This window comes from Callithrix jacchus, chromosome 15 (assembly GCF_049354715.1).
Source record: "Callithrix jacchus isolate 240 chromosome 15, calJac240_pri, whole genome shotgun sequence".
In the NCBI taxonomy this organism is placed as follows: Eukaryota; Metazoa; Chordata; class Mammalia; order Primates; family Cebidae; genus Callithrix; species Callithrix jacchus.
Window position 1 is genome coordinate 95,346,131 of NC_133516.1, and position 20,443 is coordinate 95,366,573.

Below are 20,443 nucleotides of genomic sequence, written 5' to 3' on the forward strand. Positions count from 1 at the left end.
CTGTATCTTTTGATTGGTGCATTTAGTCCATTTACATTTAGGGTTAATATTGTTATGTGTGAATTTGATACTGCCATTTTGATGCTAAGTGGCTGTTTTGCCTGTTAGTTGTTGTAGATTCTTCATTATGTTGATGCTCTTTAGCATTTAGTGTGATTTTGGAATGGCTGGTACTGGTTGTTCCTTTCTATGTGTAGTGCCTCTTTCAGGTGCTCTTGTAAAGAAGGCCTGGTGGTGACAAAATCTCTGAGTACTTGCTTGTTCATAAAGGATTTTATTTTTCCTTCACTTCCGAAGCTCAGTTTGGCTGGATATGAAATTCTGGGTTGAAAGTTCTTTTTTTTAAGGATGTTGAATATTGGCCCCCACTCTCTTCTGGCTTGTAGAGTTTCTGCCGAGAGATCTGCTGTGAGTCTGATGGGCTTCCCTTTGTGGGTGACCCGACCTTTCTCCCTGGCTGCCCTTAGTATTTTCTCCTTTATTTCAACTTTGTTGAATCTGACGATTATGTGCCTTGGGGTTGCTCTTCTTGCAGAATATCTTTGTGGTGTTCTCTGTATTTCCTGCAATAGAGTGTTGGCCTGTCTTGCTAGGTGGGGGAAATTTTCCATGATAATGTCCTGAAGAGTATTTTCCAGCTTTGGTTCATTCTCTTCATCATATTCTGGTACGCCTATCAAACGTAGGTTAGGTCTCTTCACATAGTCCCACATTTCTTGGAGACTTTGTTCATTCCTTTTTGCACTTTTTTCTCTGATCTTGGTTTCTCATTTTATTTCATTGAGTTGATCTTCGACTTCTGATATTCTTTCTTCTGCTTGGTCAATTCGGCTATTGAAACTTGTGCATGCTTCGCGAAGTTCTCATATTGTGTTTTTCAGCTCCTTTAATTCATTCATATTCCTCTGTAAGGTATCCATTCTTGTTATCATTTCCTCAAATCTTTTTTCAAGGTTCTTAGTTTCTTTGCATTGATTTAAAACATGTTCTTTTAGCTCACAAAAGTTTCTCATTATTCGCCTTCTGAAGTCTAATTCCGTCATTTTGTCACTGTCATTCTCCATCCAGCTTAGTTCTCTTGCTGGTCAGGAGTTTTGGTCCTTTCTAGGCAGCGAGGTATTCTGGTTTCGGGTGTTTTCCTCCTTTTTGCGCTGGTTTCTTCCCATCTTTGTGGATTTATCCACCTGTCGTCTGTGTAGTTGCTGACTTTTCGATTGGGTCTCTGAGTGGACACCCAGATTGTTGATGATGAATTATTTCTGTTACTTGGTTTTCCTTCTACCAGTCTAGCCCCTTCACTGTACTACTGCTGAGGTCCACTCCAGGCCCTGCTTGTCTGGGGTGCACCTATAGCAGCTGCGGAACAGCGAGGGATGCTACCAGTTTCTTTTTCTGCTATCTTTGTCCCAGAATGATGCCTGCCAAATGTCAGTCTTTTGGATATAGAGGGGTCAGGGAGCTGCTTGAGGAGACAGTCTGTACTTTGTAGGAGCTCAAGTGCTGAGCTATGAGCTCTGTTGTTCATTCAGGGCTGTTCGGCTGCTATGTTTAATGCTGCAACATAACTCATAAAAAAACCCTTTTTTTCTCAGATGCTCTGTCTGACGGGGGGGTGTTGGGGCTTTCCTTGTGAGTGTCCGCCTTGCTGTCCTGCCCAGCTAGGAGGCAGTCTAGTCACTTTTTGCCTGCCGAGGCTCCGCCCTGCTGGTGTGAGGTTCGCCCTGTTGCTGCAGGCTCTGCCATTCTGTGGTCTCTGCCTTGTTGCCACAGGCTACCCCCTGCGGCGGAGTCTCTCTTTTGTAGCGGGTTGCCTCGGCAACGGCCGGCTGTGTCAGCAATGGGTGTGTACCTCAGTAGGGGCTGATTGCCTCGGTAATGGTGGACACCCCTCCCCCATGGAGCTGCGCTTTAAGAAAACCTCCTCACCAGGAGCGTTTGGAATCGCCGTTATGTTTGTCGCACTGCGCTACCCCAAACGCTGTTTCCCTGGGATTTCCTGGGCTGGCTCACTGCCCAAGTCCCATTCAGTCTCAAGTTTAGCCCTCCCAGGTCTCAGTTTGCTGGTTCAACAGGGCACCTGTAACAGTGCGCTTTTGTATGGAGGGCTGTGGAGCACCTCTGCACTCCGGCGCGGGCCGCAGCCACACCGCCTGCCAGGTACACCAGCCGAAACCTCTGCCTGGCGTCCCACGTCTCTTTTATACCTGGGAATTTCCCCATTCTGTGGGCAACTAAGATCCGTCTGGAAATGTGTCCCCGACTCACCCTCTCCGCGCATCCAGCGAGAGCTTCAATCCTGGGTTGTTTTCACAGCACCATCTTGATTCCTCCCCCCATTTATTGGTTTTTAATTTTTGTTTTTACATACTTAAATTCTAGAATTTTAAAAATATACTTTATGTTTTTCTATTGAAGTTAGAAAAATTATTGCAAACATATTTTCCTTTAACTCTTTAAACATAGTTTTCTTTCATCCTTTTAATATACAATAATGCACCACGTAACATTATTTTGATCAAGGATGGGCTTCATATGTGATAGTGGCCCCACACCTTTAAAATGGACCTGAAAAATTTCTGATGGCTAGTGATTTTGTTACCATCACAATGTCAAAGGACAATGCATTACTCATGGTAATGTTGGTGTAAACAAACCTATTTCACAGTCAGTTGTATAAAAGTATAGCACATAAATATTAAGTACATCATATAATACTTGATAATGACATTAACAATTATATTATTGGTTTATGTATTTAGTTTTTATTATTATTTTAGTATGTAATTCTACTTATATTAAAAAAAAAATAGCAAAACTTAAAACCAGCCTCAGGCAGGTCTTTCAGGAAGTAATCCCAAAGAACGCATTGTACCCATAGGAAATGACAGCTTCATTAGTGTTATTACCCCTGAAAATCTTCCAGTGGGACAAGATGTGGAGATGAAAGACAATGATAATGATGATCCTGAGCCAATGTAGGCCTAGGCTAATTTACATGTTGTTTCCTTTTTAAAAGTTAAAAACCAATCAAAAAAAGCTTTTAGACTAAAAATGTAAAGAAAAAATATTTTTTGTACAGCTACATGATGTATTTGTGTTTTAAGCAAAGTGGTATTACAAACAATGCAGAAAGTTAAAAAAACTGAAAGGCATATGAAATTACTGAGTAAGGTAAGGCCAATTTATTAGTAAATAAAGAAAAATTACTTACTGTAGACCAATTGTACAATGTTTGTATAGCCTACATAGTGTACAGTAATGTTCTAGGTCTTCACATTTACTTACCACTCACTCACAAACACACACCCATAGCAATTTTAAATCCGGTAATCTCCATTTGTGGTAAGAGTCCTATACAGATGTACCATGTTTATCTTTCATATTGTCTTTTTACTCTACCTTGTGAAATGTTTAGTTAGGTTTAGCTACACAAATACTTACCATAATTACATACTTACAGGTTTGTAGCCGAGGGATGATAGGTTATAGTATAGATTTGTAGCCTAGAGGTAATAGGCTATACCGTATAACCTAGATGTGTAGACTAGATGTGTAGCAGGCTATACCTTCTAGGTTTGGGTTAAGACACTTTATGGTGCTTTGACAAATAGCAAAATCTCCTAAAGAGGTGTTTCTAAAAACCTATCCTTGTAGTTAAGTGACGCATGATTATATTTTTAGGAGTGCCTTCTTTGCCTCTAAGGCCAACTAATGAACCCACACAGAGGCAGTTTCTGTTGACTGCTTTTTCTTGAGTATGGCTAACACTTTCCAGTGTCTTTGTATATCTCATACATTGTTTTGTTAAAAACTAAACATGTTAGATAATATAGTATAACAACTCCAGATTCTTTTTACTATCTTAAGAGTTTAGGTATTTTTGTAGTAAGTTACCTTCCTTTAATCTTTCCTTACATGGTGTGCAATATTTAACATTCCCGATCTTTATTTCTTAGTTATCTTTAGGCTGCTTATTTAGAAGTGTCCCAGTGTTTGAATAGGTTAGTATTCTGCCAATGTTTGCACAGTGTTTTTGCTCTAATATCTTGAGATTGTAAAGCTTCCACTTCATGCCAATAGATCTGAATGTGCATTGGAGAGAGTGCATTCCTTTGATCAGCTAATTTTCAAGGCTACCTCTCTCTGCTTTTTCTTTTCACTGTGCCCTCTTAGTCTTTTCTGTTCTTGTGTTGAGTTGCAAAAATCAGCTGGGGATATATGAAGAGCCCACCTGGTACATCTTTAGGTCTGGTTTATATAATATGCACCTTACGTTTCTGGGTTTTGTTATTGATGTTTGTTTATTTGTTTTGTCACTCATAATGTAGGGACTTATGCTCTACTATGTGCCACTAAGATTGAAATATGGGACAATTGTTTATTCAATTTTAACACTTTAAAAAATAATATTAATATGCCATATTTATATCTTAGAGTTTTTAGGTCAGTAATAATCTGATTTTACCTTAAAACTTCAAAGGCTTGAAAACTCGAAAGCCGAATGATAAAGTTGGAATAACCTGAGAATTGATTCAAAAAGATCTATACTTGAATCTTGACTGCCACGTTTATTATTATGTGAAAACAGTCTCTGACTCCCAGCTTGGTTTTTTGTTGTTGTTATTTCTTTTTTGTTTGTTTGTTTTATATGCCAGTGATTTTTAAAGCCCTACTGCTAGGATATAAGTGAAGGGAAGTTTTAAAAAATGAAATGATTTAAGTAAAGTATAAGATTTCTAAAAAATACAAAAAAGTTACCTCTCTCCATTCAACACATCCTCAGAAGCAAGCATATCACACTTTCTGATTCCATTTAAAATGCAGGCTTACTGAATTACATGCAATTTTTATATAATGCAGCCGTAGGTAAATTTCTGGTTTACCTTTTCCAAGTCTTGTTTTCTCAGTGTTGCTTTACATCAACAACTAAAAGTTCCTGACTCTTCCAAGATTGCTCAAACTTAAGGAATTCTTATATTAATGTGATTAAAGAAAGAATTCTTATGTTTCTTTCACTTAGGAATTACCTAAATAAATATTAATATCTTGTTAAATCATCTCTAATTCCTTTGGGTTTCTCCTAGTCTATCATTCTCTTTCAGGGCCCTGATGATATATCTTCAAAAAAATTACTGGTGACTTATTGAACCTCTTTATGAGATAAGCTGAGCTTTGGTGATTTCTTCTTTAACGTAAAGCCATAAGATCATTTGCATAATTATTGCTTTTTCTGTATAGTTTCAAGAAAATTTTGTTCTAAGAGATAAGACATATGATTCTGTCTGTCTGGTTTGTTTTTTTTTTATTTAATAAGTAAAATTTCTGCTAAAATAACTATTGAAGAATCTCATTACTGTCCTATCTTACTAGTGTACTTAGATTCCATTGAGAAATCTACATTTGCTTCACTTTTTACGTAAAAGTCATCATTCTTGCTAGGAGTTCTTCCTTTTGAGGGTCATACCTATTATATTTTCTGCTTTTTTTCTGTTACTGAGCTGAATTTTTATATCAAGTATTCACTGAAGAAATAAAGTATCTAAGCAGAACATATATATAATTAAGAAAATGGTAGCATTTTTACATTGATGACTCTATAGGAAACTTATGAATGTATTTTCTAAAATTTGTGTAAGTATTCATTTTCTTTTAAAAAAACTATATTCTTTTTACTGAAGAAAATATACAATAAAAGAAATATAAACTCTGTTATATTAAATTATTCTGAAAACCAATTTTATTTATAAAACTTTGTTGTAAAGACTAATACATGTCTTGAGACAATAATTTAGCTATCATTTTGAATAAGTGTGTTCAATAATAAATATGTTAATAGTTAACAGTAAAAGATAATATGATTAGGCACTTATTCAGTGTCAGGATCTTTATTTTTACCATTTAAATAAATCTTGAAAACAATTCTACAAAATAGGTAGCCATGTTTTTTGAACATGGCCACTAAGATTTAGACAGATTAAGTACCTTGCTTAAAGTGACAGAATTTCTAAAAGGTCAACTTAGTATTTAAACACAAACAGTATGATTTCAAGCCTTGGCAATTACATTTAATATAATACTGCCTCTCTACCTTATTGAACTGATAATTCTGAGTTAGAATATTTCAAAGTAATTCTGATAAATTACAATTATGTATATTTGAAAAAAAGCAAAAAAATCAATAACTCTTACACCAACCTAACAATAGTTATTAAATACAATCAGCAGTCTTTTCCTGAAAAGAGTTTTGATAATATTAGTGTTGGAACTACTCCAATTGTGCCAACATCCCAGAGATTTTCTGAATCCTCATTGGTCTTGTTTCCATATTGGCCATGACAAAATGATAAAATTTTAGCCAAGTGGAAAGATACAGGGCTGGAAATATGAAGATCTGAATTCTGGTGTTTTCCTCCCAATTACTTTTTTAAGACAGTATATATTAATTTTTTCAACATGCTAAATTTTAAAATCATATTAAATTATACCACAGAAGATATTCTGTTCTATTTTATAACTACTTAACAGAGAGGCTTATACTAAGATTTTTGAAAGACATTATCAGAAAAATTCATTGATATTTCAAAAGTATCACTGGGCCAGGCGTGGTGGCTCATGCACTGTATTCCCAGCACTTTGGGAGGCTGGGGGCAGGTGGATCACCTGAGGTCAGGAGTTCAAGACAAGCCTGACCAACATGGTAAAACCCCTTCTTTACTAAAAATACAAAAATTAGCTAGGCATGGTGGCAGGCGCCTGTAGTTCCAGCTACTCAGGAGGCCAAGGCAGGAGAATAGCTTGAAACCGGGAGGTAGAGGTTGCAGTGAGTTGAGATCATGCCATTTTACTCTAGCCTGGGAGACAAGAGCAAGACTCCATCTAAAAAAAACCAAAAGACAAAACAAAAAAAAAAAAAAAAAATCGACCAGTGTGAAGATTACTTAAAATGAAAATAAAGATTGGAAATGAATGTTTTGATTAGTTATGTTTCATTCATTCCTGAGATTGGAATTCTCATCTTAGAATTTATTTTTTTTTTTCTTGATATCAAAACTTATTCATGGATTAGTTACCATGCTTAATTTGGCTGAGCTTATGAAAACTGAAAAATAGAAGGAAATAATAATTATTATGGCACATGTTTGTTAAGCAATTTACATATGTGATATTTGTAATCATTAATTTTCTTACATGAATTTTCTTATCTAGAAAATAAGAACTGAATATAAGAATAGTGTTAAAAGAGGTTCCTTAACCTGTCCAAAGTCACATATTTAGCAAGTCTTGAATTGCCTAGACTTTTGATGCAGAAGGCAGAAATTAACCAATAGGATAAACTACTTCCTGAAAAAGAAATTAGTTGAAAATTAATTCTGACGAAAGGAAAAGTGGCACAAAAACATTGGGCAAGGACACAGGTTAGTATTGAAGAAGTAAAAATTCCCATGTTGCTTTTACTTTCGGTTCATACTAGTTTTTTATTGTTCCTATGCCTGAAAGGTTGGCAGGACACATTGTACCTTTTTTTATTTAAATCTCGCTGGTATGGAGTTTTGCTTTATCTAAGATACAGTTTTCCTTATGATATGTTGGTCTTTGTGAATTCCCAGTTGGATAACTAATACACCTAACAATTTTTTTTTTTTTTTTTGCAAATTCACCAGACATTTCAAACTGTGCAAAATACATCAGCTTAACTCCTAAACATAATGTACAACTTTGACATTTGCAGTGCCAGGACATGTTGCTCTACACTGGCAATCTGGCTTCACTATAGCCTCCAGTTGTCAATTTCTGCCAATGAGACGACTCTGCTTATGTACTAAGCTCTTCATTACCTTTGTTTTTCTCACCTCCTTTCTACATATTGACAATTTGTACATGCAACGTAGTAAACAGTACAGAGTAAAGGTTAAAGATTTGGCCTCAAATCTTGGATGACTAGTATCCAAATAAAAAACTTTAATAAATTATGTGCTCTCAAGAAAGTTGCTAAATCTCTCTCTCCCTTTCTCTCTCTCTCTCTTTCTCTTTCTCCCCGCTTCCCCCCACCCCACCCCCTGCCGACCCTCCCACCTTGCCTCTTTGCTTCCTTCTACTCCTGAGGGTTGTCAGGAGTTTCAACAAATGCATCATATGAGAAAGGTTCTATTAACACCAAGTCTTATAAATAGTTCTTGCAAAAGAGGCCCAGCTCAATTCTGATTTCCTTAATGAAATGATTCTGTTTTTACCAATGCAGGGTTATAATTTTCTCCTTTGACTGCTAATCATGTGCCCTATTCATGGAGGACACAATCTACCGATTGTATGGGATTTAAACTTGTAATGAGTGAAAGTGTTATTGCTTGAATTTTTCAGTCTATAAGCTCATATTCTGTAGCAGACTATACTATTTTTAGACATTTTCAATAGTTAGAAACTCATTTTTATAAGGAAAACAATTGGTCTATTGTTTTAATTTGACCTTTGTATTGTTTGACTAACATTTAATATTTCTAAGTGTCATGAAGAATTTTTCAAGTGATTATCACATTGTTTAATTTTCATGTTAAATGCTCCATTTCTTTTAACCAATGTAATTCATAGAGCCAATCATATAATTTAATTTTAATAATTTATTTTATTTTATTTTAATAATTTAATTTAATATAAACAACAATTAGAATTACCTTCTGCTACGGTTTGAATATATCCTATCTAAAATGTAGTGTTGCTAATGTAATAATATTAATAAATGGGGCCTATAAGAGAGATTAAATCATGATAATTTCTTTCACATGAATGGGATTAAGGCCCTTATAAAAGAGACTTTGCACAGTGTTTGAGTTTCTTACCTTTACACGTCTTCCATGTGAGGGCAAAATGTCACTTCCCTCTGGAAGATGCAGCAATAATGCACTACAGTGGAAGTTAAGAAAGCAACTCATCACACAGCCTCACCAGCCAGCATCTTGATTTTGGAGAACTGTGAGAAATAAATTTCTGTTTTGTACAAAGTGCCCATTTCTCAGGTATTTTGTTAGAGCCGTGTTAAAAAAACATACACACACATTCTTTAAACATTCTGACTATCAAGCAGGGTGTCCAGGTGCTGGGTTTTATATAACTTTCATTTCAAATAATGAAACTATGTTTTTTTTTTACTGGAAACTGGATTTGTTATTTTTATATATTATTATTAAAAGTTATTAAAAGACAGAGAAAACATAAATTTATCTTCTCTTTTTTCAGCATGTATGTTTGTCTATGTTACTATCTGCAATTGCTCTTATTTAAGAATTTGGTCTAAGAATTACCACAAATGTGTTCACTTATCTTGTTATATAAATATTCTTTCTTCATTTAAGTTGTTATTCAATTAAGTAAACTTCCTGTGTTATGTATCTTTGCATCCTCCTTACTTCTGAAGAAAGATTAAATATTTGTTAAGAATTCAACTTTTGTACTGAAAAATGAGGGAATTTTTATAAGAGAGATACAATTGTTCTCAAGTAGCTTGTAAATTACTTGAAAGGAGAAAGCATACTTTTAGAAATTAAAAAATAAGATCTTAATAATATGATGCAGGTAATATGTAAAATTGAAATTAAGAAATCCAAAAGCAGACTGATAGAAAGCTGATCTGGAAGGAAAATAAGAATATTTGTAGGAATCATAAATGGAAGTTGTTCCAGGTGACAGAATACAGAACTTGTGAGTAGACAATGTGTAGTATGTGTAAAGATGAAGGTGGCTTAAAAAGATACAAGTTTTAGATAAATAAACTAAAAGTCGTTTTTAGAATATTTTGAAACTTAAATGTCTTAGTTTATTTTCTGTTGCTGTAACAGAATATCATGCTGGGTAATACACCAAAAAAGCAAATTTATTCCTTATGGTTCTGAAAGCTGGAAAGTCTAAGGTTAAGGGGCTGGCACGTTGTGAGGACTTTCTTGCTGAGTCATGACTTGGTGGAAAGTATTACATGCCAAGAGAGCATGAGCATGCCCATCAGCCTAGGTCTCTCTTTATCTTTTTATAAACCCACCACACCCATCACTGGGGCCTCATCACATTAGCCTTATCTAATTTTAATTATCTTACAAAGTCCTCACCTCCAAACAACATATCAATTTGGGGATTTAAGTTTCCAATATTTGAAGTTTAAAGGAAACATTCAAACCATAGCTTCAAGAAGCATTTAGACTTGACTCAGTTGGTAATTGGGTGTTATTTCAAGTTATTAAGGGGTTAGTGACATGATGCTGATTGCATTTCAGCAGATTAGTCTGGCCTTAGGTAGTAGGACCTAAGAAGAGAAACAGATATGAAGAATGGAGCTTTTGCAAATATTAGAGATAGTGAAGGTTTGGACTAAGATCAGGAAGTTTAGAAAAATTTGTGTGAATAAATGAAAACATTTGAGCATTTGAAAGAGGGTGTTAGATTTTGAATTCTTTTTTTAAATGCTTTGGTTTAAAAGCACTAACTTTTTAAAGCATAGATTTACTATATATATCTAATAAATCAGTTTTGATTGTATTTTCTCATTCTTAATCTGGCACTTCCTAAAACAAATAAGAAGGTAGTACCTATTGAGGACATTCTGATTCACTTTTCTCTTTAAAATATGCAAGCATTAGCTCTTATTTCAATTCAATTTTAATTTATTAAGTTATATTGCATAATGTTATCAAATTTCTTGCTAGTAAATTTGAACTGGTTATTCATAAATAGTCATGTGCCACTTAATGATGAAGATGCATTTTGAGGCATTAATAATTTGGCAGTTTTGTCACTGTGTGAGTATCATAGAGTGTACTTACATAAACCTAGGTGTTATAGTTACTACCTATATACCTAGGTTATATGGTCTAGCCTATTGCTCCTAGACTGGAAGCTTATGCAGCATGTTACTATACTGAATACTGTACAGTATTATAAGATTATACTCCTTTTATACAACTTTAGTTACACAAGACAAGTAACATAATAGTATTTGTGTATCCAAACATATCCAAAGCTAGAAAAGATACAGTAAAAATACAGTAGTATAATCTAATGGGACCATCATATACGTGGTCCATCATTGATGAAAACATTATTATGTGGCCCATGACTATCACTGAGTTTAACTATATAATATTTTAAGAGTATGTATTTTTATTATTAGGTTACTCTAAATGTGTTTAACAGAATGCTCCCCTTTTTTTTGTAATGAGAAAGCTGAAGCGCAACTCTTATACATGATGACTATAGTTTGAGAAGGTGAAACTTTCCTAAGATATTTTGAATGCTCTACTTCCAATACTATTTATTCAGATGGATGTAAAGACTTGGTGGAAATTTCTTTGTGAAGAGAGGATAATTAATATTTACGATTAAACTAGATGTCAAATGAGATGAAAACAAAGTCATTACTATGCTTGGGCAAAATCAGGGATGATAAATTTGTGAGAGATGAATTTCCATGGTTAGCAGAAGTTTGTTTCTCTGAATTTCAGTAATCTGTCCTGCAATTAAATTTATAATTTAGTTAATGTCCAGCAATGGTGCTTTATTTTACTGACTGATTATATTAAGATTATATTCGCAAGTACATGTAACATTCACAACCATTTTACCAATTAACATTCTCATCAGTTAAAATAACAATTCTGCTTTTAAAATAATATCATCTATTTGATTTGATAAGAAAATGCTAACACCTGGAATTTTGCCATAATCACTTATTAGCCTATTGATCACTGTCTTAGCCTGGGATGCCAAAATAAAATACCATAAAATTGGTAGCTTAAACAACATAAATTTATTTTCTCACAGTTCTTAAGGCTGGAAGTCTTTTTGTGTAACCCCATAGGAGAGAGAGAGGCAGAGTGAGCAAGAGAGAATGTGTACAAGCAAGCTCTGGTGTCTCTTCTTATAAAGGCACTAATCTTAACTTGAGAGCACCACTGTTACAACCTTATCTAAGCCTAATTATCTACCAAAGGAATCATCTCCAAATATCACACTGAGGGTCATGGTCCCAAAATATGAATTTAGAGGGGGATGCAGTTTTTTCCACAGCATTCTGCCCTCAGGCCTCCTCAAATTTATTTTATTCTCACTTGCCAAATACATTCATTTCATCCCAGTAGCTCCAAGAGTCTAACTATTTCAACATCGACTCTAAAGCCCAAATGTGAAAGTCTCACCTAAATACAGTCTAAATCAGATATAAATGAGAATTTGGGTATGATTCATCCTGAGAAAAAGCTTATGTACAGCTAGCTGTGAACCTGTGAAACCAGACACGTACATGCTTCCAAAATATAAAGATGGAACAGCCATAGGATGAACAGTCTGTTTTCCAGGAAGATCAGCTGGCTATTTATATTTGTCACAGGTTGATTACAGGTTGGACCATTTCAATCATTTAAAAAAAGAGCATTTTGTTCTTATTACAAAAGGCAATTACTCTGAATATGGATTTGTCTTACCTGTGCAAATTGCTTCTGCCAAAACTGTTCCCTATGGTCTTATAGAATTGGCCATCACGGAATTTCACTCAGCATGACTTCTGATTGGGAAACTCACTTAACAGCAAAATACTTTTGGCAATGGGTAAATGTTTATTGAATTTAGAAGTTTTTACCATGTTGCCCATCGTACTGAAGCAGCTGGCTTGATAGAATGGTGGAAACCTTTTGAAGACTCAGTTATAGACCAGATAAGTGCCAATAACTTGCAGGTCTAGAGCAAGGTTATACGGGAGGCAGTATATCCTCTGAATCAGTGTCCAATATATGCTGTTGTTTCTCTAACAGTCACAATTTGTGGGTCCAAGAATACGGGGCAGAAAATGGGAGTGGCACCACTCATTATTACCCTTACTGGCCCATTAATAATTATTTTTTTCTGTTTCCACTTTCTTATGCTTAGCTGGCCCAAGGTCTTCTTTCCAAGGGGAGATTCAACAATGATTTCACTGAAGTGGACATTAAGGCTTCTGCCCAGGTGTTTTTGAATCCTTATGCCTCTGAATCAACAGGGAGAAAAGGCAGTTACTGTGCTGGCTGGAGTGACTGATCTTGACTACCAGGGAAAAATTGGACTACTACTCCACAGTACGGAAGAATACGGCAGGTCCCTTAAGGCATCTCTTAGTATTGCTATGTCCTGTCATTAAGGTGAGTGGAAAATTAAAACAACCTATTCCAGTCAAGACTTTGTTCAGACTCTTCAGGAATGGGGACTTGTGTCATTTTACCAAGCAGAAAATACAAGCAGCTAAGGTGCTTGCTGAAGGTAAAGGGAACACGAAATGGGAGGTGCAAAAAGGTAGTTATAAAAACCAGCTGTTATAACATGACCAGCTACAGAAATAAAGACTGTAATTGTCTTAAGTATTTCTTCTTATTTTGTGGGGGGTGTGTGTATGTTAAGCAAATAGCTTTGTTTTCTTTCCTGTCTTGATTCCTTATTGTGGAACGTAACACACACTGACTCACAGTATTTAAAAATTGCTGATTTTACCTTATGGTATTTAAGTTATGCAATATCAAGGATAAGAGTAAATATCACTCAAGAACTTTACTTCCTCTTCCGGAGAAGAAGTTTGTTTTTAGGTGTACACAAGATAACTCAATTATGTTAGGTGCAATGGTGTCCTTGTTATTTCTTCTATGAGAAGATTAAATATGATTTGAGGAGAGGCATGGTTAACAAGTTGACGAAGAGTGGACTTACAATGGTTAATTTTATGTATAAACGTTATTATACATAAAGTCTTATGTTACCAGGAATTTGGTTACACTTTATGCTGGATGTGTCTGTGAGAGTATTTTTGAATAAGATTAACATTTGGATTGGTAGGCTAAGAAAAGCAGATGGCCTTCCCCAGTTTGAATGGGCCTCATCCAATCTGTTGAAGACCTAGATACTAAAACAAAAAACAAAACAAAACGAAAAAAACAGCTGAATGAGAGACAACTCTGCCTGACTGTGTTTAGGATAGAACCTTGGTCTCCTCCTGACTTTGGACTCAGACTCAGACTTTACATATTTAGCTCCCTTGGTTTCCAAGCCTTTGGACTCAAACTGAAACTATAATATTGACAATCCTGGTCTTTAGTTTGCTGAGTACAGATCTTGGAGCTTCTCAGCATCCATAGTTTCATGAGTCAATTCCTTATAATAAATAGGTAATATTTATATATTATATAAATATATAATATTTATGCAATGTAAATGTAAATAAATGTAAATTAAATATAATTTATGAATATTATAAATATAATTTACATAAAATATTATATAAGTTATATGAAATATATACATATATTGTAAGTGTTTTATTTTACATTTTATTGGTAAATAAATAATTGGTTCTCTGGAGAACCCAGACTAAACTTGGTCTCCAACTCACTAAACTCTATCATTACAGGAACATGGATATCATGTTTCTGCTCTTCAGTTTGTAGTTAATCTATGGATCAGCCTTTCTATAACACTTAACCACCTCACTTTAAACATTTGCAAAGGTATTTTAAATTCTACTTAGACCTGGACCTATAAACTAAAATTTGGGGCTAAAGAGAAGTAGAACAATTAAATAAAAGAGGAAATATGAGTGTTGTAACTCATTTTTAAATTATTTTGTTCTTCATCAAAAAGCAAGCCTGCGAATATATCCGTTTTTTAAATTGTACAAATTTATGGGATACATTGTGATGTTTCAATATATGTATGCATTGTAAAATGACAAAATCAGGATAATTAGCATATCCATCATATTAAAAATTTATTTATTTATTTATTTATTTTTGAGATAGGATCTTGTTCTGTCACCTAGGTTAGAGTGCAGTGGCATGATCTTGGCTCACTGCAATTTCTGCCTCTTGTGCTCTAGTGATTCTACGACCTCGGCTTCCCAAGTAGCTGGGACCACAGGCACACACCAGTATGCCTGGCTAATTTTTCTTTTCCTTTTTCTTTTTTTTTCTTCTTTTTTAGAGATGGAGTTTTAATATATAGCCCAGGCTAGTCTCGAACTCCTAACCTCATGCTATCTACCTGCCTCGACCTCCAATGCTGAAATTAAAGGCATGAGCCACTACACCCAGCCAAATTTCCTTGTGGTGAAAACGTCTCTTCTAAGTATCTAAAAACATGTACTGCATTCCTATTAGCTTTATTTAGTGAACTGTGGAATACAGTATCAGAACATATTATTTCTGTGAAACTGTAAATTTGTACCTGTACCAAACACTTTGTATCATTTTACCCCCTATACTGCCCAGCCTCTGATAACCACTCCTTACTCTCTACTTTTATGTGATATACTTTTTTAGATTCTACACATAAGATCCAGCAGTGTTTGTCCTTGGGTTCTTGGCTTATTCCAGTTTTATTCATGTTTCTGCAAATGATAGAATTTCATTTTGGTTTATAACTTAATAGTATTGAGTACACACATACACATCTAAACACACACACATATAACATTTTCTTGGCTGGGTGCAGTGGCTCAAGCCTGTAATCCCAGCACTTTGGGAGGCCGAGACGGGTGGATCATGAGGTCGAGAGATCGAGATCATCCTGGTCAACATGGTGAAACCCCGTCTCTACTAAAAATACAAAAAATTAGCTGGGCGTGGTGGCGCGTGCCTGTAATCCCAGCTACTCAGGAGGCTGAGGCAAGAGAATTGCCTGAACCCAGGAGGCGGAGGTTGCAGTGAGCCGAGATCGCGCCATTGCACTCCCGCCTGGGTAACAAGAGCGAAACTCCGTCTCGGAGAAAAAAAAAAAAAAACATTTTCTTTATCCATTTATCCACAGATAGGGAGATGTTGATGCCATATCTTGGCTAATTGTGAATAGTCCTGCAATAAACATGAAGGTGCAGTTATCTCGTCACACACTTTCATATGCTTTGGATAGATAACCAGTAATGGGATTCCTGGATCATATGGTAGTCCTATTTTTAATTTTTTAACCTCCATAACTACTTTTTATAATGGCTGTACTAATACACATTCTCATCATCAGTGTATAAGAATTCTCCTTTCTTCACATCCTCACCAGCATTTGTTATGTTTTGTCTTCATACTAGCCATTCTAACTGGGGTGAGGTGATATCTCATTATGGTTTTGATTCACATTTTCTTGATGATTGGTGATGTTAGACATTTTTTCATATACTTGCTGGACATTTGTATGTCTTCTTTTGAGAAATATCAGGTCCTTCTTGCCCACATTTGTAACTGCATTATTTTTTTCTAAGTTGTTTGAATTGTTTATATATTCTTGTTATTAATTCCTTGTCAGATAGATAGTTTGCAAATATTTTATTTCATTCTGCAGTTATCTTTTCACTTTATTAATGGTTTTCTTTGCTATGAAGTAGCTGCTTAGCTTGATCAAATTTCTTTTGTGTATTTTTTATTTTGTTGCCTGTGTTCACGTGATATTACCCCAAAAAATCTTTGCCCAGACCAATGTCCTGTAGTATTCACCCAGTGTTTTCTTCTAAATAGTTTCATAGGTTCCATTTAACATTTAAATCTCTAATCAATTTTGAGATGATTTTTGTATATGGTGAAAGACTGTGGAAGACCATATCTGGTTTCATTCTTCTATCTATGGATATCTAGTTATCCCAGCACCATTTATTAAAGAGGCTGTCCTTTCCCTGTGGTATATGTATGTCAAAAATGAGTTGGCTATAAGTGCATGGATTTACTTCTGAGCTTGCTTTTCTATTGTATTAGTCTTTGAATCTGTTTTTACGCCAGCACCATGCTTTTTTTAAAAAGAAAAAAAAAAAACTTTAAACATTTACTTTTTTTCTTTCTTCTTCTTCTTTATTTTTTCTTCCCCCCCCCTGTTTTTTTTTCCCTTGAAACAGGGTGTTTCTTTCTGTCACCCAGGCTGGAGTGCAGTGGCAAGATCGAGGCTGACTGCAATTTCTGCCTCCCATACTTAAGTGATTGTACTATGTCAGCTTCCCAAGGAGTTGGGACCACAGGCACATGCCACTATGCCTGGCTAATTTTTCTTTTCTTTTCTTTTTCTTTTTTTTAGAGATGGATTTTACTACACTGCCCAGGCTGGTCTTGAGGCTTTACTTTACTTCACTTTACTTTTCTAGTACATTTTGGAATTATATAGTGTGATTTCTTCAGCTTTGTTATTTTTGCTCAGGATTGCTTTAGCTTTTCAGGGTCTTTTGTGGTTCCATGTACATTTTAGCATTTTTTTTCTATTTCTGTGAAGAATGTCATTAGTATTTTGATAGGGGTTACACTGAATCTGTAGACCACTTTGGTTAGTATAGACATTTTAACATTAATTTTTCTAATTCATAAGCTTGGGAAAGTTTTTCAGTTTTGTATGTGTCCTCTTCAATTTCTTTCATCAGTGTCTTACAGATTTTCTTGTAGATTTTTTTTAATTCCTTTTACATTTATTTATTGGTATTCTACTTATTTTGTAGCTTTCGAAATGAGATTGCTTTCTTTAATATTTTTTCAAACTGAATGTATCAGCATGTAGAAATGCTACTGATATTTGTCTGTTGATTTTATATCATACTACATTTCTAAATTCATTCATTAATTCTAAGAGATTTTTGGTTTAGCCTTTAGGTTTTTCTCAATATAAGATCATGTCACCTGCAAGCAAGAATAACTTGACTTCCTTTCCTATCTGGATAACCTTTATTTCTTTCTGTTGGCTAAATGCTCTGGCTAGGACTTCCAGTAATATGTTGAATAAAAGTGATAAAAGTGGACATTCTTTTGTTGTTTCAGATCTTAGTGGGGAAGTTTTCAGTTTTTCCTTATTCAGTGTGATATTAGCTGTGGACTTGTCATACATGACAATTTTTATGTTGAGGTATAATTCCTTCTAAATTTGTTGAGAGTTTTATCATTAATTGATGTTGAGTTTTATCAAACTTTTTTCAACACTTATTGAAATGATCATATGCTTTTTGTCCTTCATTCTGTTCATGTAATATATAATGTTTATTGATTTGTGTAAACTGAATCATTCTTGCATTCCTGGAATTAATCCCATCTGATCTCGATGAATGATTTTCTTAATGTATTATTGAATTCTGTTTGCTATTATTTTGTGAAAGATTTTCCAAATGTGTTTAACAGAGATATTGTCTTGTAGGTTTTTTTTGTTATTGCTGTTGTTGATTTTGTCTCTTTGTCTAGTTTTGGTATTAGGATGATGCTGACCTCACTTACTTGAAAAAAGATACTCCTTGCAAGTAGATACTGGATACCAACAAAGAGATGGAGTGGTCCGCTGCAGAATCCATGAGACTGCTCGTGTTACCCCTTACTCAATCCCACACAGCACGGCATAGAATAGAGAGAGACTTTCTTTATTTGAGAGAAGAAATTGTGCAAGAAATTAATTTAGAAGTACTCCCTTCTCTCCTTGTTTTGGGAATACTTTTGTAGAATTGGTATAAATTATTTAAATTATTTACATGTTAGGTACAATTCATAAGTGAAGCCATAAGATCCTGGAGTTATCTTCGATGGATGAATTTTTAGTACTGTTTTGAAATTTTACTCATTATTCGTTTGTTCAAGCTTTTCATTTTTACATAATTTAATTATGGTAACACATATATGTTAAGAAACTTACAATTTCTTCTAGGTTTTCCAATTTCTTTGCATGTATTTCTTCAAAATAGTTTCGTGATTTGTTTGCATTTCTGTGGTATCAGTTGGAATGTTTCTTTTTGTGTGTTTGATTTTAGTTTCTTGAAGCTTCTCTCTTGTTTCATAGTTTAGTTAAAAGGTTATAAATTTTGTTTAGTTTTTAAAAAATCATCTGTTTCAGTGATCATTATAATTTTTAGTCTATTTCATTTATTTCTATTTTTATTATTTCTTTTCTTCTACTTATTTTGAGTTTTGATTGATCTTGTTTTTCTAGTTCCTTTAGTTCTAATGTCAAGATGTTTATTTGAGGCCTTTTTGGATATGAGAATTTATTTCTATAGCCTTCCCTCTTAGAACTGCTTTTGCTGTACCCTATAGTTTTCAGTATGTTGTGTTTTCATTTTTGTTTGTTTTATGAAATCTTTACATTTTTCTTTTAATTGTTTATTGCTTCATTACTCGTTGCACATGAGTATGTTGTTTAATTACTATGTATTTGTAGTTTCCAAGGTTCCCCCTGTTATGCATTTCTTGTTTTATTCTATTACTATCTGAAACGATACTTCAAAGGATATGCCTTTGTTTTTTTAAACAATGTGTTAAGTCTTGTTTTGTGGCCTAACATGTGGCCTGTCCTGAAGAATGTTCCATGTGCTGTTAAGAAGAATGTTTAGGCTGGGCGCGGTGGCTCAAGCCTGTAATCCCAGCACTTTGGGAGGCCGAGGCGGGTGGATCACGAGGTCAAGAGATCGAGACCATCCTGGTCAACATGGTGAAACCCCGTCTCTACTAAAAATACAAAAAAAAAATTAGCTGGGCATGGTGGCACGTGCCTGTAATCCCAGCTACTCAGGAGGCTGAGGCAGGAGAATTGCCTGAACCTAGGAGGCAGAGGTTGCTGTGAGCTGAGATCGTGCCATTGCACTCCAGCCTGGGTAACAAGAGCGAAACTCTGTCTCAAAAAAAAAAAAGAAGAAGAATGTTTATTCTGCAGATATTAGTTGAATGTTTTTTAAATGTCTGTTAGGTCAGTTTGGTCTAAAGTAAAGTGTATCTCCAATATCTTTCTTGATATTTTATCTGACTGATCTGTTTGTTGCTGAAAGTGGTATGTTGAAGTCCTTTACCATTATTATATTGCGATCAATTACTCCCTTTTATGTCTGTTAATATTGGCTTTATATACTTATTTGCTCCAGTGTTTGGGGCATATATATTTACAGTTATTGGATCATTCTTCTGTATTGACTTCTTTATCATTATATAATGGTCTTCTCTTGCTTTTGCTTTTCTGTTTTTGACATAAAACCTCTTTTATCTGAAATAAGCGTAGCCATTCCTTCTCTCTTTTGGTGTCTAGTGCCCATTTGTATGGAGTATCTTTTTTACTCTCTTCATGTTCAGCCTCTGTGTGTCTTTATAGGTGAAGTAATTTTGTGGTAGACAGCATGTAGCTGTAGTTTAATTTCTTAATCATTCAGCCACTCTGTCTTTTAAATAAATAATTTAGTTCATTTACATTCAAGGTTGTATTGAAAAGGAGTTACTGCTACCATTTAGCTATTGTTTTCTGGTTGATTTGTAACTCCTTTTTTTTTCTTTCTAAGTGTCCTCCTTTGTGATTAAGTGATTTTCTCTGGCAATATATTTTAATTGTTTGCTCTTTTGATGCTATTCTATAATCTTACAATCTATCTGAAATGGTTTGTTTGTGTTCCCACCCAAATTTCATTTTGAATTGTAACTCCCACAATTTCCATGTGTTGTGGGAGGAACTTGGTGGGAGGTAATTG

At 34.7% G+C, this 20,443-nt stretch overlaps 1 protein-coding gene across 15 annotated transcripts in view; it reads left to right on the forward strand.

Moving 5' to 3' along the window:
* LOC108588543 (serine/threonine-protein kinase Nek4-like) overlaps positions 1 to 20,443 on the forward strand; it is a 272,894-nt gene that overhangs the window by 36,102 nt on the left and 216,349 nt on the right. For 14 of the 15 annotated variants that reach the window (XM_078350157.1, XM_078350159.1, XM_078350160.1 and 11 more), the window contains one exon: positions 12,904 to 13,151. The gene's annotated coding sequence lies outside the window, so the exon portion shown is untranslated. The remainder of the gene's footprint in view (positions 1 to 12,903; positions 13,152 to 20,443) is intronic. The other variant, XM_078350169.1, reaches the window with a different exon arrangement.